This window comes from Thamnophis sirtalis, unplaced genomic scaffold (genome assembly GCF_051295495.1).
Source record: "Thamnophis sirtalis isolate CommonGarterSnake01/CBP01778 unplaced genomic scaffold, rThaSir2_p1.2 scaffold_15, whole genome shotgun sequence".
NCBI lineage: Eukaryota > Metazoa > Chordata > Lepidosauria > Squamata > Natricidae > Thamnophis > Thamnophis sirtalis.
Window position 1 is genome coordinate 44,512,409 of NW_028261395.1, and position 25,392 is coordinate 44,537,800.

The window sequence follows — 25,392 nt, forward strand, 5'->3', positions numbered from 1 at the left end:
AAATAGTATAGAATATAAAATAGAAGAGAATATAGAAGAGAATAGAATGTAGAATAGAATATGGAATAAAATAGTATAGAATATAGAATAGAATAGAATATAGAAGAGAATAGAATAGGATATACAATAGAATATGGAATAAAATAGTACAGAATATAGAATAGAATGGAATAAAAGAGAATAGAATATAGAATAGAATATGGAATAAAATAGTATAGAATATAGAATAGAATATAGAAGAGAATAGAATAGGATATACAATAGAATATGGAATAAAATAGTATAGAATATAGAATAGAATAGATATAGAATAGAATAGAATATAGAAGAGAATATGAATAAAATAGTACAGAATATATAATAGAATAGAATAAAAGAGAATAGAATAGAATATAGAATAGAATATGGAATAAAATAGTATAGTATAGAATAGAATATAGAATAGAATATAGAATATAGAATAGAATATGGAATACAATAATATAGAATATAGAATTGAATAGAATAGAATATGGAATACAATAGTATAGAATATATAATAGAATAGAATAGAAGAGAATATAGAATAGAATATGGAATACAATAGTATAGAATGTAGAATAGAATAGAATAAAAGACAAGAGAATAGAATATAGAATAGAATAGAATATTTAGATAGAATATGGAATAAAATAGTATAGAATATAGAATAGAATAATGAATAAAATAGTGTAGAGTATAGAATAGAATAATGAATAAAATAGTATAGAATATGGAATTGAATAGAATATAGAATAGAAAATCAAATAAAATAGTATAGAATAGAATAGGATAGAGAATAGGGTATGGAATAATATAGAATAGAATATAGAATAGAATATGGAATAAAATAGTATAGAATATAGAATAGAATAGACTAATTGGTTCCTCCCCAACCTTCTCACTGTCCGAATCTCCTGCCAGCTCTGTTTGCTGCTGGTGGGCCACAACAATATTGTTCTGTTTCAACCTGGCTTAAATTCTTGGCCATCCAAATCTGACAAGAGGCTCAGAAGGCGCTTCCTTCCTCGGTCTGCTGTAAACACTCGGCAGACAACTGGAAGGAAGGGGAGGGGGGGTTGGGGAGGAAGACAAAAGATTCATACTTAATTACAAATGTTTCACTTCTGGGCATTTTCAGCAACATCTGGAGATGAAAGGTAACAAAGCAGTGCCACCCACCAAGATCAAGGAGGCGCAGCAGTCTTCCAGTGATCTCCCAAGATTTATCAACAGACAATAGAATGCGCGGTTGAAGTACAGCGAGCTACACACAGAGAAGAAGCGTAATTCTTCCTTTGGGTCTCTCCTAACGTCGAGTTAAAAACCCAGATCCAGACAGAACGAGCAAGGAACTTCTGAAGCGCCCACATAAAGAGTTAGAGCAGTGATGGCTAATCTTTTTGGCATCGCGTGCCGAAACTCTGCATGTGTGCCCCCCCCCGGTGCTTCCCTGACCTCCCGCACATGTGCCCTGCCCTTCCTCGCCCATTTTTGGGTTCCAGGTTGGTGCAAGGAGCCTTGGAAGGCCTCCTGTACCAACCTGGAAGCCAAAACGGGGCATGGGGGTGCTGCGCCAGCCCCCAAAATGCAATGCGAGCGCCCCCTGTGCATGTGCCCTGCCCCCGTGCAGTAAAGACCCGAAGACCAGCTGGCCGGTGGGAGGCAACATTAAACACTCAACGAGCCACAAAGGTCATAACCGGAAGCCCCCCCTTGCTCTTCACTTCAGAAGCCGACCGAAAGTCCGGTTCCCCCACCACAGAGTCTCCTCCTAGCGCGGCGTCCTTTTTCCTCTCCTGACCGAAAGTCCAGTTCCCCCACCATAGAGTCCCCTCCTAGCGCGGCGTCCTTTTTCCTCTCCTGACTGAAAGTCCAGTTCCCCCACCATATAGTCTCCTCCTAGCGCAGCATCCTTTTTCCTCTCCTGACCGGAAGTCTGGTTCCCCCCACCATAGAATCTCCTCCTAGCACGGCATCCTTTTTCCACTCCTGACCGGAAGTCCGGTTCCCCCCACCATAGAGTCTCCTCCTAGCGTGGCGTCCTTTTCCTTCTACCTGTCCTAACCGAAAGCCCTATCAATTGTGGAGCCGACCGGCAACAGCGAGCCACAGCAGTGGGATGAAAGAGCCACATGCGGCTCCAGGCTGCTGACCTCTGCGCTAAGCCCTCAATCACGGTTCGACAAACTTGCTCGCCCCTAAACAACCCAAGCTGTAGAGGGCAAAACTCCGCTTTAGTAAGCTGGCATTATTTCCGCCGCAACAGCCTGATCACGTTTGAGAAATCCCTTAACAAGCCAAGCACAGCCTGCAGACGGTCTCTTTAGAGCTATTCCATTTAAGCCACAGATGTTAAATGAATTCGGCAGACAGACGGAGTAATGGAATGTCGGTCCTTCAACTTCTCGCCTTAAAGGCAAAAAATAAAAGTCATATTTCTCTCTCTCTCTCTCTCTCTCTCTCTCTCTCTCTCTCTCTCTCTCTCTCTCCTCCTCTCTCTCTCTCTCTCTCCCCCTCCTCATCTAATTCCTAAAGCCGCCTCTGGGCTCTCGGTGTTTTGAATGCAGCAAGCTTGTCAGGCTGGCTAACCCAATTTGGAAATAATTAAATTTTAAAATATTAAAGGGATTAAATATATTTCGCCTTTCCCTCCTCCAAAATGGGGGAATTTTCTTTCAGCGCTCTAAACAGGAGGAGGGATTTTAAAGAGGGGTGGGGAAACCCTCACTATGAAACTGTACTGCAACACACACACACACAGACACACACACAATTTTCTACCATTATTTCTCTAGAGAGATTTGGCAGAGAATCAAGCAGTTAACTTTAAATAAGAGGGGGGACCTGGAGGCGTTTTGAAACCGAGGAGGGTTAAGACCGGTTCAGTGGAAAGGCGTACTCTAAAAATGCAAGAAATTCAAAATTCAGCCCTCGGTATTTCTACCCGAATATGTTTCACTCCAGAACAGGAAAATTTGCCACCTGTGGGCACCAAAGCTGGCTTTAATCCATCTTCCTGGTTTTTTTTTTAAAAAAATCCTTCTCTCTCTTTAAAAAAAAAATCCTGGGGAGCTGGCAGAAGAGTCGGACAGTGAGGAGGTTGGGGAGGAGCATGGGCCGGTCCTGGAGTCTGGGGAAGGCCTCTGCGTCGGAGGCAGAGAGGGGGACAGGGCCGTATGCCAGTGATCAGCTGCCTTCGGAATCGGATATTATCAGTGGGGCAGAGGAACAGGGGAAGCCTGTTCCCAGTGTGCGCATGCGCAGAGCTGCCAGAAGGCAAGAACAGTTAAGACAAAAGGGGTGACTTGGGAGTAAGGCTTGGAGACGATTGGCCCCTCAAATAAGACATAAAAGAGGAGCCAACGGAGGTGAGCTTTGGCAGGAAGCAACTTTGTTTGTCCTGGTCGGTTTAAACTCTGAAGCTTCGTTTTGACTCTGTGCTCTGTTTGGCCTTGCAAAACTAATTAGGTTTTTGGCAGCGTTTCAAGGGAGATAAGAGTAGCCTAGTAGGAACAAAATCGTCTTGATGGGTCTTCTGAGCAGCTTCCCAGCTAAGGACCCCAGGTATGTCTCTACAGCCATGCCATAAATGAGTATCACTCGGAGGTGATATTCGAAACCATCTGACTTCATTCAAAAGTTCCTTTGGCTTCTTCTTCTCCTACGCCCAAAATACTAGCGGAGGCCCAGGTCAAAAGAAGATAAGACCCTGTCTTATTTTCAGGGAAACACGGTAATAAACCTCTGAATCCTAAAGTGGGACGTTGGTAGTGTGTTGCCTTTTTAAATTGTCATTAAGTGCAGCTATGCTCCTAATCAGGATTTCCCCCTGGCGGATCTTTCCCAGCATGGCCGACTTCCTCTCCGCTCTGTTTGGAGGACGGAATAAAAAAATACAGGTAGTCCTTGACTTATAAACAGTTCACTTAGTGACTGTTTACAAAGTTACCACGGCACTGAAAAAAAAATGACAGGATCATTTTTCACACTTTATGATGGCGCCAGCATCCCCATGGTCGTGCGCAACGATTGACTCAACTTTATGACCGTAGCACTGTCCCGATGTGTGTGTGTGTGTGTGTGTGTGTGTGTGACACATGATCCCCTTTTGCGACCTTCCAATGAACAAAGGCAATGCAATGCTTAACACCCATGTGATGAATTTTAACAATGGCAGGGACTGACTTAAGAAATGGGGCAAGAAAGCTCGTAAAATAGGGCAAAATTCACTTTAAAAAATGTCTCACTTAGCAACGTAGAGTGCATTTTGGGCTCCATGGGGGGGGGTGTCATAGGTTGAGGACTAGCTGTGGTGGGAAAAAACCTGGGTGTATTTTTGTTCTAGTGCCACCCAGCTGAGGATCCATGATGCCCATCGCTGGAGGAGAGGTGAGAGAGAGAGAGATTTAAGGAGACCAAAAGAACCCCTCGGATAAGGACTCAGGTGTGTTTCTACAACCTCAGACTAAATTTAGTCAGTTCTCTCTCTCTCCTTTCTCTTTCTCTCTTATTCTCTCTCTCTCTCTTATTCTCTCTTTCTTCTCTGTCTCTCTCCTTTCTCCCCCTCTCTTCTCTCTCTTATTCTCTGTATCTTTCTCTCTCTCTGTATCTCCTCTCACTCTCTCTGATTCTTTCTCTCTTATTCTGTCTCTCTCTCTTATTCTCTCTTTCTTCTCTGTCTCTCTCCTTTCTCCCCCTCTCTTCTCTCTCTTATTCTCTGTATCTTTCTCTCTCTCTCTCTGTATCTCCTCTCACTCTCTCTGATTCTTTCTCTCTTATTCTGTCTCTCCTCTCTCTCCTTTCTCTTTCTCTCTCTCTTTCTCTCTCTTATTCTCTCTCTCTCTCTTATTCTCTCTTTCTTCTCTGTCTCTCTCCTCTCTCCCCCTCTCCTCGCTCTCTTATTCTCTGTCTCTTTCTCTCTGTATCTCTCTCTCTCTGTACCTCCTCTCTCTTATTCTTTCTCTCTTATTCTCTGTCTCTCCTCTCTCTCTTATTCTCTCTCTCTCCTTTCTCTTTCTCTCTCTTTCTCTCTTGTTCTTTCTCTCTCTTATTCTCTCTTTCTTCTCTGTCTCTCCTCTCTCTTCCTCTCTTCTCTCTCTTATTCTCTCTCTCTCTCTGTCTCGCCTCTCTCTGTCTCTCTTATTCTCTTTCTCTCTGCCGCTACTCAATGTCTCTCTCTGTGTCTCTCTTATTCTCTCTCTGTCTCTCCTCTCTCTGGCTCTCTTATTTTGTCTCTCTTATTCTCTCTCTCCTCTTTCTGTCTTCTCTGTCTCTCTCCTCTCTATCTTTCTCTCCTCTCTCTCTCTCTTTTATTCTCTCTCTATCTTGTCTCTTCTAATCAACTGAATTTCTATCTGTTCCTGATCAGATTACGTTCAGCAAGCACCTCCATTCTTTTGTTAATTACCTGTCTCTTGTCACAGGTCTCCTTAAAAGCATTTTTTAAAATAGTCTTCCTTTCCCACAATGCAACAGTGGTTCCCAGAGTGATTAGCAAGATATATGCTTTAAAAAAAAATACAATCTAAAAAAAAAACCCCAGCGAATGTTGACTTGCCATCCTTTAGATGGGCAAGAATTTGCGTAATTCTACCCATCGACCCAAATCACCAAGTTCTAGGTTAAGGTGCTGGAGGAGAAGACTCCTGCATTGAGTCCCTTGGACTGCAAGGTCATCCAACCGGTCAGTCCTAGAGGAGATCAACCCTGACTGCTCTTTAGAAGGCCGGATCCTGAAGTAAACAGATGTACGGGTAGGGGAAAAAGGATGCCGTGCTAAGAGGAGACTCTATGGTGGAGGAACCGGACTTCCGGTCAGGAGAGGAAAAAGGATGCTGCGCTAGGAGGAGACTCTACAGTGGGGGAACTGGACTTCCTGTCAGGAGAGGATGCTGTCTAGGAGGAGACTCTATGGTGTGGGAACCGGACTTCCGGTCAGGAGAGGAAAAAGGACGCCATGCTAGGAGGAGACTCTATGGTGGGGGAACCGGGCTTCCGGTCAGGAGAGGAAAAAGGATGCCACGCTAGGAGGAGACTCTACAGTGGGGGAACTGGACTTCCTGTCAGGAGAGGATGCTGTCTAGGAGGAGACTCTATGGTGGGGGAACTGGACTTCCTGTCAGGAGAGGAAAAAGGATGCTGTCTAGGAGGAGACTCTATGGTGTGGGAACCAGACTTCTGGTCAGGAGAGGAAAAAGGACGACACGCTAGAAGGAGACTCTATGGTAGGGGAACCAGACTGCCGGTCGGCTTCAGAATTGAACTGGGGGGGGGGCTTCCGGTTAGGACCTTCGTGGCTCTTTGAGTGTTTAAGGTTGCCGACCTCTGCCCTATGGGGCATTATGGGAACCGGTCACGATAGCGAGGGGTTGGAAATTCACACACACCCCCTTGGTTTGCGGGGTCCCACTTCCCGGTGATTGTAGGGGAGAGGTAGGTCCTCCAGCGTGGTTTTCCCCACTGGAATTCCACGTGGGACAGGATAAGCAATTCCAGCAATCATGGACTCAAGAGAAAGGGGCTGGGCGGGGGGGGGGAATAAAAATAAAAATGAAGAAAATGAAGCGGAGAGCGGGCCAGCCCCTCCGCCTGATTGAAAGCACCGGCCTTTGACCTCCCTCAACGACAGGGACTGTGGGAAAAAGGACTTGTCTCAGGACCCTTGGATAACAGCTGGCTGCAAACTCACCCGTGGAGGGGAGCCAAGGGAAAGCCAGCTACGGAAAAACCCTGGCACGGTCCCTCGACGGTTAGCCGCAAAAGACTCTGCGCTCCGCTGCCTCTCTGGAAATCTGTCCTTCTGCCCTTTCCTTCTTCCTGATCTGCTGCCTGGAGAAATCTCCTGGGGGAAAGAGAGAGAGAGAGAGGATGGGATTCATCGGAATGGCAAAGCAGCTCAGCTATCTTTGCATCAAACGGGGTTTCCCAGAATAATGGCAGATACGGGATTAACCGTGTTGGAAGGGACCTTGTAGGTCATCTAGTCCAACACCCCCCCCCGTCCAAACAGGAAACCCTACATCATTTCTGACAGAGGGCAGTCCAGTCTCTTCTTGAAAGCCTCCAAGGATGAAGCTCCCACAACTTCCAAAGGCAACTTCTGTTCCATGGATGGATGGTTCTCACTGTCCTTATTTCCAGGTTGAATCTCTCCTGGTTCAGTTTCCATCCATTATTCCTTGTCTGGCCTTCGAGTGATTTGGGAAATAGCTTGACCCCCTCTTCCTCTCTGTGGCAGCCCCTCAAATATTGGAAGATGCTCTCCTGTCTCCCCTGGTCCTTCTCTTCCCTAGACCAGCCAGGCCCAGTTCCTGCAACCGTCCATTGTCTGTTTTAGCCTCCAGTCCCCTCATCATCCTGGTTGCTCTTCTCTGCACTCTTTCTAGAGTCTCAACCTCTTTTTTATGGTGTGGTGCAGGAAGGGAAAGAAAAGCTAAGCTTAAAATGTCCCATTTTGCCGTCTCTCTCTCCCCTTTTTTTGCCAGGAGGGTGACGCACTAGGCTCTCCGTCGTTTCCGAGGTAGCAAAACCCTGAATTTTATGAATCCGAAGGTTTGATGCTTCTGAATTAGAAAGTTTTCAGCCTGGTTCAATGCTAAGCGCGGCTTGAACCGAAGATGATTTGAGGGATGGGACATTTGGGGGGGAAGGGGCTAAGGAAAGCAAGGGCAGATGACAGGTTGCGAAGCACGGATGCCTGACCTTTTTAGCTAACCAGACACACAGATAGGGAGAGAGAATAAGAGAAAGGAAAATAAGGAAAAGAATAAGAGAGAGACTGCAGAGAGAGAGAGAGAGAGACAGACAGACAGACAGACAGACAGACAGACACTGGAGAGCAAGAGAGAGTGACGGCTAGAGAGAGAGAGAATAAGAGAGGGAAAGAGGAGAGAATATGAGAGAGAGACGAGACAGAGAGAGAGAATAAGAGAGAAAGAATGCACAGAGAGAATAAGAAAGAGAGAGAAGAGAGAGAAAATAAGAGAGGGAGAGAGGAGAGAATATGAGAGAGAAAAGAGACACAGAGAGAGACTAAGAGAGAGAAAGACTGTACAGAGAGAGAGAATAAGAAAGAGAGAGAGAATAAGAGGGGAGAGACAGAGAGAGTGTGACCGCAGAGAAAGGGACTGGAGAGAAAGAGCGAGGGATAGAGAAAGAGAGAATAAGAGAGAGAGAGAGAGAATAAGAGAGGAGATACAGAGACGGCAGAAAGACTGCCGAGAGATGAGAGAGAGAAAGAGAGAGAGACTGGAGAGTGAGAGAGAGCAAGGGCTAGAGAGAGAGAGAATAAGAGAGAGAGAGACTGCAGAGAAAGAGAATAAGAGAGATAAGAGAGAGAACGAGAGAGACCACAGAGAGGGAAAGAGTGAAGGATAGAGAGAGATGAGAGAGAGAGACAGAGAGGGAGGGAGGGAGGGAGGGAGGGAGAGGCCGCCCACACTTGTGCCTTTGAAAGCATCTGACAAACCAAGCAGGTGCAACAGCCACCATCACACTAGACATATATAAACCACCTTGGTAAGGTTGGAGGGAATCCCTAAACTGGACTGATGCTGGCAGGGGTTATTTTCTGGTCATCCTCTTCTCCCGTCAGGAGTGACGAGGAAGACGGTCCATCAGGTTTTCCACTCACACACCCATTTTTGTTTTCCAGGTGGGGCAACTAGAGGAGGCAGCCAGGAGCCAGGAAGAGAGAAGAGCAACCTCAATTCCAGGGTGCAGAAAGGTAATCCCCCCCCCCACCGCCTCCGGTCTGCTGTTCTCTTTGCTCTTACTACTAAGAATGTGTGTGTGTGTGTGTGCACACTCATGCATATGTGTCTGTCTTCCCCCACTGAGCTCAGCTGTGCCTAATGACATCCAATCTGTTCAGGCATGGGAGGAGGGGGGGATGTGGGGGAAATCGGCAGCAGGGCAGGTAGAAGGCAAGCGGGGGGGGGGGCGCTTTCCAATTTGGGAGCCCAAAGGGGAGGCTTGCAAGGGGGTAAGGTGGGTGGGTGGGTGTAGGGGAAGGTCTTGGGCTGTGCTTGGAAACACAGGCGGTGGGCTGTGTAACTTGGAAGGGGAAGGAGAGTGCACGAAAGCCAACGAAGACAGTGGAACGAGAGAGAGAGAGAGAGAGAGGGAGGGAGGGAGGGAGGACCATGGGGCAGTTCAGAATAGAATAAGAAAAGAAGGAAGGAGAATAGAATAGAATAGAATAACAGAGTTGGAAGGGACCTTGGAGGTCTTCTAGTCCAACCCCCTGCTAAGACAGGAAACCTTATGCCACTTCCAACAAATGGTTATCCAACATCTTCTTAAAAGTATTGGAGCATTTACAACTTCTGGAGGAAAGTCGTTCCACTAGTTGTGAGGAAGTTTCCCCTTAGCTTCTCTCCTTGATTAGTTTCCACCCATTGCTTCTTGTCCTGCCTTTTAGTGCTTTGGAGAATAGCTTGACTCCCTCTTCTTTGTGGCAACCCCTGAGATATTGGAAGACTGCTATCATGTTTCCCCTGGTCCTTCTTTCTATTAAACTAGGCATCCCCAGTTCCTGCAACCGTTCTTCGTATGTTTTAGCCTCCAGTCCCCTAATCCTCTTTGTTGCTCTACTCTGCACTCTTTCTAGAGTCTCCACATCTTTTCTACATTGTGGTGACCAAAACTGAATGCAAATATTCCAAGTGTGGCCTTCCCAAGGCCTTATAAAGTGGTATTAACACTTCACGTGATCTTGATTCTCTCCCTCTGTTGATGCAGCCTAGAACTGTATTGGCTTTTTTGGCAGCTGCTGCACACGGCTGGCTCCTATTTAAATGGTTGTCCACTAGGACTCCAAGATCCCTCTCACAGTTACTACTATTGAGCCGGGAACCACCTATACTGGGTATTTGGTTTTTCTGGCCTAAATGTTGACCCTTACTTTTTTTCACCACTGAATTTCCTTTTGTTGGATTTATGCTTGGTGGAAGGGATACCCGGGTTAGAGTAACTGAAGGTTTATTTAGGAAGTGCCAGAAGGATAAGCAAGGGACAATGATCTTGCTCGGGGGGAGGTGAGGTTGGACTAGATGACCTACAAGGTCCCTTCCAACTCTGTCAATCTGTATATCTGTCTACTGTCACCCTCACGGCTTTCCCAAAAGAAAATGCCAGTGTGGGCTGTAAGAAGGGACAAAATATGAAGAACGGTTGCAGGAACTGGGCATGGCTAGTTGAATGAAAAGAAGGACTAGGGATGACATGATAGCAGTCTTCCGATATCTCAGGGGCTGCCCCAAAGAAGAGGGAGTCAAGCTATTCTCCAAAGCACAGGAGAAGAAGAAACGGATGGCAACTAATCAAGGAGAGAAGCAACCTAAAACTAAGAAGAAATTTCCTGACAGCGAGAAACAATTAATCAGTGGAACAACTTGCCTCCAGAAGTTTTGAATGCTCCAACACTGGATGCTTTTAGGAAGATGTTGGATAACCATTTGTCTGAAGTGGCGTAGGGTTTCCTGCCTAGGCAGGGGGTTGGGCTAGAACAGTGGTCTCCAACCTTGGCAACTTTAAGACTTGTGGACTTCAACTCCCAGAGTTCCTCAGCCAGCAAAGCTGGCTGAGGAACTCTGGGAGTTGAAGTCCACAGGTCTTAAAGTTGCCAAGGTTGGAGACCACTGGGCTAGAAGACCTCCAAGGTCCCTTCAAACCATGTTATTCTATTCTATTCTATTCTATTCTATTCTAAAATAAGCTACTGATTGAAGGAATTTTGATTCTGTCCTTGTGGGAAACGAGCAGCCGGCAAATATCATGAACAATTGTGCTAAGAAACACAGCAGGAGAGAAAGGAATGAAGGGGAGGGAGGAAGGGAGGAAAAAAAAAAAGAAGAAGGAAGCTAGAGTACCAAAATCTCGACGGATTACCCTACAGCTGGAGAGGAAACAGTTCAGCAAAAAAAGCAGAGGCTGGAAACCTGGAGTGACATGTATAATGTTGGAGAGGTGGACAGGTGATCTGCAGAGAGAGCACCTCTCCACAATTTTTCTTCTTTCATTTCTTTCAGCCAAGGCTGCATATCTACAAACCAGGAAAAAACTAGGAAAAAAACCAGCAATAAACCAGCAAAAAACCAACAAACACACACACTGGTTTTGTTTGCTGTACAACAACCGAGGCCAAACAAAGAATCCCAGTTCACCAATGACCACGAATGGCCATTTGCAAAAAAACAGACCGGAAGACAATTCCTCTCTGCAGAAAAATTAAAAATAGGCTCGAGATATGCGCAGCTATTCCGGGCTTCTAATATAGCCAGGAGAATGAAAGGGGGGGTGGGGGTCATTTTTAGAAAAAGCTTTTATTTTTACTGCAAGGGTTTCCTTGCTCGGCCGGTGCCAAGCGCGCTCACGACCCGCAGGGGGGCATGGCTGGCGTTGTGGGTGTAGCTTATGTGATGGGCCTTCGTCCGTGGCTGGTAGGGTGAACATTCCTTGGGGAATCCGATAGCTGTAAATTTAGCGAGGGCCAGGCTGGGCCAAAAAGGAAACCGACTTGATTTGAGCCTGGCCAATTTCTCCTAGGTGGAGGCTTCCTCTCTTCCAGGCCTGGAACCTGCCCCGTTCAAACAACGCAAGGCCCTCTTAACTATCATGCACGTTTTCCCCAATCTTGGCTGCTTCTAAGAAGGATAGGAGATTAGAGTGCAGAGAAGAGCAACCAAGAGGATTAGGGGACTGGAGGCTAAAACATATGAAGAACGGTTGCAGGAATTGGGTATGTCTAGTTGAATGGAAAGAAGGATCAGGGGAGACAGAATGGCAGTCTTCCGATATCTCAGGGGCTGCCCCAAAGAAGAGGCAGTCAAGCTATGGGCTTGATTAGTTTCCACCCATTTTTTAAAATATTTTTTTCCCCCATTTTCATAACACATAACCACATGTGTACTATTACATAACCAACATCATAGTATATTGTTAAATGTTTACATCAATTCATCTTGCCACCAACTCCCAAAAACCAATTATTGGCTCTTCTGCTCTCCATACACCATATTTGTACCTCATCCATCACTTTCTTCTCCCTCTTTCCTCCCCTCCCCTAATTCCTTTCTTCCTTCTGTCGTCCTTCTCTTCTCTACTTCCCCTTCCTCTCTCAGCGGTCCTTCTCTTCTCTACTTCCCTTTCCTCTCCCCTTCTCACTCCTTCTTTCTCTCTTCCTCTTCCCCCCGCCCTCTCTTCTATTCCTCTCTTCTTCCCTTACCTCTCTCCTCTACTTCCCACTCTTCATCTCATTTATTTGGTGTATTTCAGCCTCTGAGCGAGCTCCATTTTGTGTTGATGGCACTTATAAATTCCATTTCAATATACATGTTTAATTTCAACATATATCTTTCTCCTCCTCTTTTTTTTTTCAGTTTAAATAGGCTTTTACTTTCGTGGAAATAGAGGCATCAGAGTCCATCAAATAGTCCAAGTCATACACGGATAAGACAGTCAGTCATCAATGTTGTTCAGTTAAGGGATAATCCAAATAATATAGTCCAGTATCATATAATCAGTTCAGTACTCAAAGTTTGCTAATAGTTGCAAAACTTACAATAGCTCACAGCACTTTCTAACAGCCAGCTTCCAAAAAACACTCAGATCAGATCAGCCCAGCATCTAACGAACAGAGAGCTAACAGTCATTTTGGCTCCCTCTTATGGCCGATTGAGGAAAAACAGCAACCAATCACATTTTAAAGTATGATTTAAAGAAACAGGTATAGCATTGCTATATGATTTATATATTCCCAATCCAACTGTTAGAATTATATTCCTAACATTCTCCCCTTTGGGTAGGACAAGATATAAATCTTACAATCTTAATCCGTATTCCTCGCAACAACGTTTATGCTTTATATTACCTTGGGCCTTACTAAAACTATCTGCGATGTTATCTTCAGACATACAATACTCCAGTGAAACTAATTTACTATTCACACTTTGCCGTACAAGAGTATCTCCTCCTTTTTTTTAAAAGAATAAAAAAGATTACATATATGGTAATTGTATTTTTAATTTTTTTTTGTCCTGTCTTCTCATCCTTTGGAGAATAGGTTGATCCCCCTCTTCAGTCTTCCAGTATTTGTGGCAGCCCCTCAAATATTGGAAGCCTTGTCAATGTCTATTGCAGCAATCACATCCAGAAAGCACACACAGGTAACTGATTCAGCAAGATTCATTAGCTTCCCTTTATATATAATACAACACGCGAAGTAAATATAAAATACCAAAAGCAAGTTTGTCAAATGTGGTAGCAAATACGAAGCAAAGCATTGGTGGGATTCAAATAATTTAACAACTGGTTCTCTGTCTTATGACCATCTGGGTAGGTGGGGCTCGGTGGTCATGTGACTGGGTGGGCGTGGCCAACTCAAGGTCACTCAGGTCGATGGACGCTTTGCCTTAGCTGTTACAATGTAATAAGGGTTAACCGGAGACGCAGTTTCTGTAAGCAGGTCAATGAAGATGAGGCTAGAAACAACACCAGAATGTTTCCTTCCTGCCTTCCTTACAGGATTAGCCCTGTAAAGTGGAAAAAAACAAAAGGAGATTTCTTCCAACAATCGGTTCTCCGAACTGCTTAGAAAGTTACCAACCGGTTCTCCCGAATAGGTGCGAACCGGCTGAATCCCATCACTGAAGCAAACGCAGGCAGAGGAGAGAACAGTTTCAGTTTCAATTCAGAGTAGCAGACTAGTTCAGAGCTCAGCACAGACTCAGAGCTTTAGTATAGTTGAACTAAGCCCCGCCCAGGCTCCTTGCTGCTCACACAGCAAATACTGTTTCAGTTTCCAAGTAATTGGATCCAGTTGCCATGTCTCTTCATTGGCTGACCTTGTTACTAAGCCGTATTCCGGTTCATGAATATATCTACACTGGCAAGACTGCCATCATGTCTCACCTGGTCCTTTTTTTCATTAAACTAGGCATAGTCAATTCTAGCAACTGTTCTTCGTATGTTTAATCCTTCAGTTCCGTAATCATCTTTTTTTAATAATAAAGTTTTTTATTTTTTCATTTTCATACAAATAACCACATGTATACCGTTACATAACCAACACTATTTTGTATTTTAAATATTTATGTCAATTCATCTTACCATCAACCCTCAAGAACTATTATTGACTCTTCTGCTCTCCATACACCATATTTATATCCTATCCATCACTTTCTTCTCCCTCTCTCCTCCTCCCTATCTCTTTTCTTCCCTCTGTCATCCTTCTCTTCTTTACTTCCCCTTCCTCTCTCCTTCTCCCCTTTCCACTCCTTCTCGCTCTCCTCCTCTTCCCCTCCCCCTCTGCCCTCTCTCCTATCCCTCTCTTCTTCCTCTTAACCTCTCTACCCTCTTCCATACTCTTCATCACATTTACAAGGTATATTTCAGCCTCTGAGCAAGCTCCATTTATGTTGATAGTATTAGTAATTTAATTTCAATAAACATCTTTAACTTTAACATATATCCTCCTGTTTTTTTAAAAAAAGTATACATATATAGCAATTATATTTTTAAATCCCCCTCCCCAGTGGTGGGTTTCAAAAATTGTTCGAACCTACTCTGTGGGTGTGGCCTCCTTTGTGGGAGTGGCTTGCCGCCCATGTGACCAGATGGGAGTGGCTTGCCACCCATGTGACCGGATATGAAGATGCCGACGACAGCACTAGCTGTAGAATATGATGTAAACTTATTTTTTAAAAGGCATCTTTGGTTTGCGTTAAAACAACTTCAACACACGCAATGTTCTGATTGCACCACAAACGCAGTAGTCATCCTTACCTTTCACAGAGGCACTGAGTTTTATAAATAGGAGCATGATAGTGTAGAATAATCATATCCAAGGACCAGTGGTGGGTTTCAAAAAATTTTGGAACCTCTTCTGTAGGTGTGGCCGGCTTTCCGGGTCCACTGGTGGGACCTCTTCTAACCGGTTTGGTAGATTTGATGAACCGGTTCTACCGAATAGGTGAGAACTGGTAGGAACCCACCTCTGCTTCTCCCCAACCTTATTTTTGGCCGGAATGTGGACCTGGTTACAATTTCCAGCTATTCTCATCATAATATTTGTATAATTATACATCATTACACGCCCCAAATTTTTAGTTCTGTCTTTATTATAGATTAGAGAGACAGTTCCCTAATCATCTTAATTGCTCTTCTCTGCACCCCGAACTCCTATTTCCCATTTATTTTTTAAAGTAGGTGGCATATTTTTAGAATTTGCAAGGGTAAAATGTAACCGAGACTTCCTCTCTGCGCTGAGGCTGGTGTACAGAAAGAAACTCCTGACTCCTGTAAAAATGGCAAGAAAAATAAGATTGAAAGGGTAACTCGGGAAGAGTTTTAATGCCCCAGCCAAGTCAGTACTTTAGAGTGGCTTATTGGAAAGAGCTTACTAGCAGAGCGCTAAAGTGACAGAAGTAGGGGAGGTTAATTGGGAAGAGTGAAGAAACAGTTGGGGGGAAAAAGGCAAGGTTTCTGTTTTCGAACACGATAATGGCAGTGAGATTATTGTGTGCACAAAGATGGAAAGATTCAGCCTTAACCCACAATGAAAGAAGCCGAGGGAACTTGCTGAGATGGCTAAATTGACTTTTCTTTTTCGTTCAGAGCGAAGACAATCTTTGTGTTGATCACTGCCTGGAAATCCCTTATAGACATTTTGTGTAAAACAGTTTTTTTTTTTTTTTTTTTTAAAAGTGCATTCATGATTCATGGTTAGAATGACTAGACAGGATAAATCATAGAGAGAAGAGAATTATACTGTAATGGAAACCCAAGGTAGCAGGTAAATGTTTATCACTACTATAAAGAAGATTATGGGACGCGTTGGCTCAGGGGCTAAGGCGCTGAGCTTGTTGATCAGAAAGGTCAGCAGTTTGGCGGTTTGAATCCCTAACGGAGGGAGCTCCCGTGACTTGTCTCGGCTTCTGCCAACCTAGCAGTTCGAAAGGACGTAAAAATGCAAGTAGAAAAACAGGAACCACCTTTGGTGGGAAGGGAACAGCATTCGATGCAGCTTCGGGAGTTGAGTCCTGCCGGCCACATGACCACGGAGACGTCTTCGGACAGCGCTGGCTCTTCAGCTTTGAAACGGAGATGAGCACCGCCCCCTAGAGTCGGGAACGTCTAGCAGGGGAACTTTTACCTTAAAGAAGATTGGAAGTCACTTTTGTGTATTGTTTTTTCCGGTTCTATTTTTCTTTTAGTTTTCTCTGGTTTTGCACTTTTAGCTTCCACTTTGTTTTCTTCTTCTTTGTACTTCCTTCCTTTCGAAAATATTTAATAAAAATTCTATGAAAACCAAAGTGGGGAGGGGAGACGAATAATATTCGCAAAACGTATCCCAGTTCCCTCTAATTCTGTCCCAATAATTCTTCTTATAGCCTTTTAAGAACAGGAACTGTATCAGGGGTGAAATGCTACCGGTTCGGGTCGGTTTGCCCAAACCGGTAGTAAAAAAAAAAAAAATGGTGCCGTGTGATCGTCAGAATTTTTTAAAACTTTTTTTTAGCATTTTGAAACTATTGGTTCAGGAGAACCTGTAGTTAAAAAATGCTTTAAAAAGTAAAAAAAAAAAAGTTATGATTATCAGCTATGCGACCATCAACTGTGTTGCATGATCATCAGAACTTTTTCTAAATTTTTTTTTAGCATTTTTAAACAATTGGTCCAGGAGAACCGGTAGTTAAAAAATGCTTTAAAAGTTTTTTAAAAGTTGGCCACGCCCACCCAATCAGTCTCCATCAAAGCCTTCGCCACAGAGCTGGGTCTTTGAATTGATTGACTGATGGACACCAAGTCCCTGTCAAGTCTTCATGATGGACATCAAGTCCCTTGTCAACTCTTCACGACCACACAGAATTCTTCGGTAATGAGCTACCCTGGACTTTCAGATCTTCCAAAGATGCCCTCATCAGCACCAAAACTTCACCTTGCGATTGGTTGTCTTCTTTCTTTCTTCTTTCTTTCTTTCTTTCTTTCTTTCTTTCTTTCTTTCTTTCCTTCCTTCCTTCCTTCCTTCCTTCCTTCCTTCTCCAGCTCCAGGTTCCATCAAAGCCTTCTCTTTGCATTGGTTGACTGATGGACATCAAGTCCCTGTCAACTCTTCATGACCACATAGAATTCCTTGATGATGATCTAATCTGGACTTTTAGATCTTCCAAAGGTGCCCTCATCAGCACCAAAAGTTCATCTTGCGATTAGTTGTCTTTCTTCCTTCCTTCCTTCCTTCCTTCCTTCCTTCCTTCCTTCCTTCCTTCCTTCCTTCCTTCTTCTCCAAATCCAGGTTCCATCAAAGCCTTCTCCAGAGAGCTGGGTCTTTGCACTGATTGACTGATGGACATCAAGTCCCTGTCAATTCTTCATGACCACATAGGATTCTTGGGAGATGATATAATCTAGACTTTCAGATCTTCCAAAGGTGCCCTCATCAGCACCAAAACTTCACCTTGCGATTGGTTGCCTTCCTTCCTTCCTTCCTTCTCCAGATCCAGGCTCCTTCAAAGCCTTCTCCAGGGAGCTGGGTCTTTGCACTGATTGACTGATGTACATCAAGTCCCTGTCAACTCTTCATGACCACATAGAATTCCTTGATGATGATCTAATCTGGACTTTTAGATCTTCCAAAGGTGCCCTCATCAGCACCAAAAGTTCACCTTGCGATTAGTTGTCTTCCTTCCTTCCTTCCTTCCTTCCTTCCTTCCTTCCTTCCTTCCTTCCTTCCTTCCTTCCTTTTTCTCCAAATCCAGGTTCCATCAAAGCCTTCTCCAGGGAGCTGGGTCTTTGCACTGGTTGACTGATGGACATCAAGTCCCTGTCAACTCTTCATGACCACATAGAATTCCTTGATGATGATCTAATCTGGACTTTCAGATCTTCCAAAGGTGCCCTCATCAGCACCAAAATTGTGTCCCTTTCCCTCCCTTGGTTGTTCTCTTATCCATCCATCCATCCATCCATCCATCCATCCATCCATCCATCCATCCATCCATCCATCCATCCATCCATGCATCCATCTTCTCCAGATGATCCAGGCTCCACCAACAAACTTATTCGTGTCTCTAAAGTAGGACCTTGGGACTTCCAAGGGCCATCTTGCTCCGGGGGGGATGCTCCCATATCACCCTGTCTTTTGAAACAAACGCTCAGCCCTCTTTTCTCTCTCCCAACAAGCCTCCCGACACACTGGCACAAATACGCACACACACACACAAATACACACACACACACAGAGGCACCCACACTTGGGCTCCCCCCCCCTTTCTCCCCCCCCCCACCAGTGATTCATTTTCCTCCCACGCGGCTCAGCTGCTTTTGTTTTCCTCCGCAGCGCAAATGTGTCTCAATACATGGCGAAAACACGCCGTGCCAAACGCCGGAGCTGTTGGGAACACACACCGATGTCAAGGGAATGACGTCGTTGGCAGAGAGAAGCCAGCTCGGGCGCAATGCGGGGCAGGAGGAGGAGGAGGAGGAGGAGGAGGAAGAGAAGGCTGTGGTTCGCTCGGTCCGGCCTTGTTCAGCGAGAGACAAGGAGACGTGTGTCTTCGTCTTCCTTCCCCGTAACGGCTTTGACCTTCCAACGAAGCCTTGCTCTTCCAAGCTAGTTGTCCTTCGATGCAGATGCTTTATCCTTCTATCTCAGCATCCGGCTGGAGCATCTCGTCCGCCTTCGCTGGTCTTGACGTCATAGAAGTGGCGGGATGCTCTTGACCACTCAAGGCCCACTTTCCCTCTTCCCTGGGGGGTGCATGGGGGGCTCTTCTCTCTCTCTCTCTCTCTATTCTCTCCCCCCCCTTTCTCTCCCTGCCAGCCTCCCTCCTTCTCCTTCTCCTTTTACCTATTGGTGTGGAAAACAAGCTATTTCCACCCCACCTACTCATAAACACGAGAAGCGAGAGAAGCCAAAGGGAAAAGAACACTTTGTTTTTTCGGAGCAGCCTCTGCCTTAGCAACCGATTTTTTTTAAAAAAATAAAAAAAATAAAAGCCTTTACGAGAGGGGAGAAAAAAAAAAGAACGGAGAGCTTTGGGGAAAGGAGAAGAAAAAGAGAGAGAGAAAAAGAGAGGGGCGGGGTGGGTGGGAGGGAAACGACAGAGGGTTCTTCACTGTTCGGAGAACGCCAGGAATCCTGTCTTCTTCTTCTTCTGCTGCTGCTGTTTTTTATTTGCAGTTCCTGGAACCATTCAAGGCCATAAAAAGCGGGTGGGCTTTTGTAAAGCAAGAGAGGCAGCTAGGACAGCTGGCAGCCCCTTCCGGGAACCAAAGCCGAGAAGGTGAAGAGCAGAGCAAACAGTTGGTGGGAGGAGGAGAAGGAGGAGGAGGAGAGGAGGACTGTGGGCTCTCTGAGCTTGGTGGTCTTCTTGCAGACGTTTCATGACCCAACTAGGTAACTTCATCAGTGCTGGAAGGGAGTGGGATTTGCGGAGAAGAGGAGGAGGAGGAGGAGAAGAAGGAGGAGGACTGTGGGCTCTCTGAGCTTGGTGGTTTTCTTGCAGGCGTTTCATGACCCAACTAGGTAACTTCATCAGTGCTGGAAGGGAGTGGGATTTGCGGAGAAGAGGAGGAGGAGAAGAAGGAGGACTGTGGGGTCTCTGGTGCTCTCTGAGTTTGGTGGTTTTCTTCTAGATGTTGCATTACCCAAGTAGGTAACATCATCAGTGCTAGGAGGAGGAGGAGTCCTTAAGGCTCTCTGAGCTTGGTGGTTTTTTGCAGATGTTTCATTACCCAACTAGGTAACTTCATCAGTGCTAGAAAGGAGTGGGGTTTGTGGAGAGGAGGAGGAGGAGGAGGAGGAGGAGGAGGAGGAGGAGGAGGAGGAGGAGGAGGAGGAGGAGGAGAAGATGGCAAGACCTTTAGACCCAGTGTGGTGAGGCCTGTTGGAGCTTGGTCCAAGGGTCACCTTGGACTCTTGACCAAAAATCCGTTCCCCCTGGCTATTCTTCCAAGCGTTGGAGGGGGAGGAAAAGGGGGAGCATCCTGAGATGCCAATCAAAGATCAGCCCTCTAGGAGTTGGCAAAGCCCACCCACCTTGAATAGAAGTGGGGAACCTGTGGCTACACCAGACCTTGGCTGAGCTACAACTTCGGTGTGTGTGAGTGTGTTTGCTTGGAGATAAAAGGTATTGAGGCACCTTGGGAAGGCACCCCCTGTGGAAGGGAGCGGGGAGAGCTGTGCTTTGAGGAAGACGGAGAGACATCGCCATGTTTCTGGAAGAAGTTCCTGACGCACCAGCACCACCAGTCCCTCACCATCCTATGCATCTGTTGGCATTTTGGGGACTGCCAAAGCATGGATATCTCTCGTGAGTCGAAAGGGGGGGGGGAGGAGAGAGAAAGAAAGAGAAACAGCATCAGAGAGAGACAGAAAAAGACAGAGAGCAACCGAGAGACAGAGACATGGAGAGAGGCATAAAGACACAGAGCGACAGAGAGAAACGGACAGAGAAAGACATTGAGAGACAGAGTGAGACATCGAGAGACAGAGATAGACATAGAGAGATAGAGAGACAGACAGAGAGAGACAGAGCGACAGAGAGAAACAGACATAGACATTGAGAGACAGAGTGAGATATTGAGAGACAGAGAGAAATAGACAGAGATATACATAGAGAGATAGAGAGACAGACAGAAACATAGACAGAGAGACAGACAGACAGAGGGAGACAGAGCGACAGAGAGAAACAGACATAGACAGAGAGATAGACAGAGACAGAGCGACAGAGAAACAAGCTAGAGAGAGACATACAGAGATAGAGACAGAGACAGAGAGCAATAGAGAGACAGAGACAGAGATAGACAGAGAGGGAAAGAGAGAGAGACAGGAGTCAGAGACACACACACACACAGACAAGAGACAGAAACAGAAGGAGAAACAGAGACAGAGACAGAGAGAGAGAGACAGCCATATTTATTTCAACAGCTGTGAATTATATTCATTCACAGCCCGTAATGAGTCACAAATAGTTTGTAAGGAGTCCGACAGAAGTCTGCCAAAGTCTTTCGAGATAAGGCTGATAAGCACCCGTCTTTATCTCCCTTGAAACGCTGCCAAAGACCTAATTGCCAATTAGCTTTGCAAGGCTCCACGGAGCACAGAGTCAAAACAGAGCTTCAGAGTTTAAACTGACCAGAACGAACAAATTTGCTTCCTGCAAAAGCTGACCGACCTTTCCTCTTATGGGAGGGGCCAATCATCTCCAAGCCTTAACCACAAGTCGCCCCTTTTTTCTTAACAGTTCTTGCCTTCTGGCAGCTCTGTGGATGCGCGCACTGGGAACAGGCTCCCCCTGTTCCTCTGCCTCGCTGATGTCCAACTCCGGAGGCAGCACATAACTCCCAGATGGCCCCGTCTGCCTGGCCCCCTGTCTGCCTCCGACACAGAGCCCTCGTCCCAGTCTTCCCCAGACTCCAGGACTGGCCCATGATCCTCTCCAACTTCCTCACTGTCTGAGTCTGCCACCAGCTCCGCAGGCCACCGGAGGGCCACAAGAAGCTTTTCCAGGTTTCCAAAAAGGGACGAGGGGGCCAAGCCGTTCCCGATTCACCCAGGCATGCCCATTTTTGCATGGGGGAAAAGGAGGAGAAAAGGAGGTGGTGGATTTCCTCCCTCAACCCACTTCTTTTAAAGAACAGCTTCTCTCTCTCTCTCTCTCTCTCTCTCTCTCTCTCTCTCTCTCTCTCTCTCTCTCTCTCTCTCTCTCTCTCTCTCTCAAAGAAAGCTTCTATTCTTTCATAAATCTTGTAGCTCGTGATTCATGGGGGAGACATTGATTTTCTACTTTTCAGCCTCTTTTCATCCTTGCCATCCTCTTTTCCTTCCTTTCTCTCCCTCCCTTCTCCTCCTCCAGATGTTTTCATCACGTCTGACTCTAATTTCCACCATTCCTCTCGCGACTTCCTTTCATGCCCATCCCTGGCTGGCACCGCAATCTCTCCAAGGGCCGCGGAAGACGATGGGCCCGGAGGAAGCTGAGAGAACGGGAGCACTTCCCCAGTCTTCCCAGAATCTTGGAAAGCGTAAAAAGTGGCCGTTTTCTCCGGCGAACTCCAGCTGCAAGGCCTTTTCAACGCGTAGCAATTAAACCGGGAAATAAAGGCCTCGGGCGAACAAGGACGGGTGTGTGTGTGTGGGATGCCACGTGCGAACGCTTAGCGTGGTGTGCAAATTGGTTCGGAAATTGGGGTGCCAGCCGATGGGAGGAGGAAGAGGAGGGCAGGAGGATCCATACATCTGGGGAGTTTCGCCCTAGGTGCAGCGCGGTGATGAGAAAGGGGAGGAAATAAAGGGGAACCTTTGCAGCTCAAGGGTTGAAAAATGAAGGGGGTGGGGTCTTCGGTGGTCTCTGAGCTTGCTGGTTTTCTTGCCGACGTTTCATTCCCCTAACTGGGTGACATCATCCGTGCTAGTAAGGAGTGGGGTTTGCTCCCCACTTCTTACTAGCACTCTTTGCTAGTACGGGTGATGTTATACCTAGTTAGGGTAATGGGACGTCTGCAAGAACAGAAGCAAGCTGAGAGAGCATCAGGGACCCCACAGTCCTCCTCCTCCTCCTAGCACTGATGTTATTACCTAGTTGGGTAATGAAACGCCTGCAAGAAAATTAGGAAGCTCAGAGAGCACCAGGGACCCCACAGTCCTCCTCCTCCTCCTCCTAGCACTGATGTTACTACCTAGTTGGGTAATGAAATGCCTGCAAGAAAATTAGGAAGCTCAGAGAGCACCAGGGACCCCACAGTCCTCCTCCTCCTCCTCCTAGCACTGATGTTATTACCTAGTTGGGTAATGAAACGCCTGCAAGAAAATTAGGAAGCTCAGAGAGCACCAGGGACCCCACAGTCCTCCTCCTCCTCCTCCTAGCACTGATGTTACTACCTAGTTGGGTAATGAAATGCCTGCAAGAAAATTAGGAAGCTCAGAGAGCACCAGGGACCCCACAGTCCTCCTCCTCCTCCTCCTAGCACTGATGTTATTACCTAGTTGGGTAATGAAACGCCTGCAAGAAAATTAGGAAGCTCAGAGAGCACCAGGGACCCCACAGTCCTCCTCCTCCTCCTCTTAGCACTGATGTTACTACCTAGTTGGGTAATGAAACGCCTGCAAGAAAATTAGGAAGCTCAGAGAGCACCAGGGACCCCACAGTCCTCCTCCTCCTCCTCCTAGCACTGATGTTACTACCTAGTTGGGTAATGAAATGCCTGCAAGAAAATTAGGAAGCTCAGAGAGCACCAGGGACCCCACAGTCCTCCTCCTCCTCCTCCTAGCACTGATGTTATTACCTAGTTGGGTAATGAAACGCCTGCAAGAAAATTAGGAAGCTCAGAGAGCACCAGGGACCCCACAGTCCTCCTCCTCCTCCTCCTAGCACTGATGTTATTACCTAGTTGGGTAATGAAACGCCTGCAAGAAAATTAGGAAGCTCAGAGAGCACCAGGGACCCCACAGTCCTCCTCCTCCTCCTCCTAGCACTGATGTTACTACCTAGTTGGGTAATGAAATGCCTGCAAGAAAATTAGGAAGCTCAGAGAGCACCAGGGACCCCACAGTCCTCCTCCTCCTCCTCCTAGCACTGATGTTATTACCTAGTTGGGTAATGAAACGCCTGCAAGAAAATTAGGAAGCTCAGAGAGCACCAGGGACCCCACAGTCCTCCTCCTCCTCCTCCTAGCACTGATGTTACTACCTAGTTGGGTAATGAAACGCCTGCAAGAAAATTAGGAAGCTCAGAGAGCACCAGGGACCCCACAGTCCTCCTCCTCCTCCTCTTAGCACTGATGTTACTACCTAGTTGGGTAATGAAATGCCTGCAAGAAAATTAGGAAGCTCAGAGAGCACCAGGGACCCCACAGTCCTCCTCCTCCTCCTCCTAGCACTGATGTTACTACCTAGTAAGTGTCATAGAAACGTCCGCGAGAAAACCAGCAAGCTCAGAGAGCACCAAGGACTCGCTCAGAGACGAAAAAGTTAGGCTAGCGGACGTGGTAAAGACAGCGGGAGGGAGAGGAAGAACTTCTCCCTTACTCTTGCTTTTGAAAAATGTCCCGTTTTCATTGATTGATTGATTTCCTCCATTCTCCTGGAAAATCCCAAAAGGAATTCTGCATTTATCGCTCAAGACTCGATTAGCAGGAAATATGACTTCAGCAACGGCTGGAATGCTCTACCTGACTCCGTTGTTACATCCTCAAAGGCCCAAAACTTTAACCTCAAACTGTCTACACTGGGTCTCACCCCATTCTTAAGAGGTGCATAAAAGGATGTGTGCAGAAGCGCACCAGCGTGCCTACCATCCCTGTCCTACTGTTTATTTATTTATTTATTTATTTATTGAATTTATAGGCCGCCCAATCCCGAAGGACTGTTCCCATTTATTTGTACCTATTTCCTTTATTCATGTCCATGTTAACAAAGAGGATTAGGGGACTGGAGGCTAAAACATATGAAGAACAGTTGCAGGAACTGGGTAGGTCTAGTTTAATGAAAAAGAAGGACCAGGGGAAACAGGATAGCAGTCTTCCAATATCTCAGGGGCTGCCCCAAAGAAGAGGGAGTCAAGCTGTTCTCCAAGGCACCTTAAGGCAGGACAAGAAGCAATGGGTGGAAACTAATCAAGGAGAGAAGCAACCTAGAACTGAGGAGAAATTTCCTGACAGTTAGAACAATTAAACAGTGGAACAGAATTTGCCTCCAGAAGTTGTGAATGCCCCAACACTGGAAGTCTTTAAAAAGATGTTGGATAGGCATTTGTCTGAAACAGTATAGGGTTTCCTGCCTAGGCAGGGGGTTGGACTAGAAGACCTCCAAGGTCCCTTCCAACTCTGTTATTCTATTCTATTCTATTCTCCTTCCTTCTTTCCTTATTATATTCTTCTTCCTTCTATTCTATTTTATTCTACTCTTCTTCCTTTTCTTATTCTATTCTCCTTCTATTCTATTCTCCTTCCTTCCTTCTATTCTCCTTCCTTTTCTTATTCTATTCTCCTTCCTTCTTTTCTTATTCTATTCTATTCTCCTTCCATCTATTCTATTCTCCTTCCTTCCTTTTTTATTCTATTCTATTTCATTCTATTCTATTCTCCTTCCTTCTTTTCTTATTATATTCTTCTTCCTTCTATTCTATTTTATTCTATTCTCCTTCCTTTTCTTGTTCTATTCTCCTTCTATTCTATTCTCCTTCCTTCTATTCTATTCTATTCTCCTTCCTTCTTTTCTTATTCTATTCTATTCTCCTTCCTTTTATTCTATTCTCCTTCCTTCTATTCTATTCTATTCTCCTTCTATTCTATTCTATTCTATTCTATTCTATTCTACTTATACCTCTTATCTTTTACATGTTTGACAAGCTAAATAAAGAAAATAAATAC

General features: G+C 45.7%; 1 protein-coding gene across 1 annotated transcript in view; it reads right to left on the reverse strand.

Annotated features, from left to right (window-relative positions):
• Positions 1-642: 642 nt before the first annotated feature.
• The window catches only part of MORN1 (MORN repeat containing 1), a 136,949-nt gene continuing 112,199 nt past the window's right edge, over positions 643-25,392 (reverse strand). The window contains exons 15-16 of the transcript XR_015695114.1: positions 6,710-6,862; positions 643-1,075 (exon numbers count right to left, since the gene is read on the reverse strand). The gene's annotated coding sequence lies outside the window, so the exon portion shown is untranslated. The remainder of the gene's footprint in view (positions 1,076-6,709; positions 6,863-25,392) is intronic.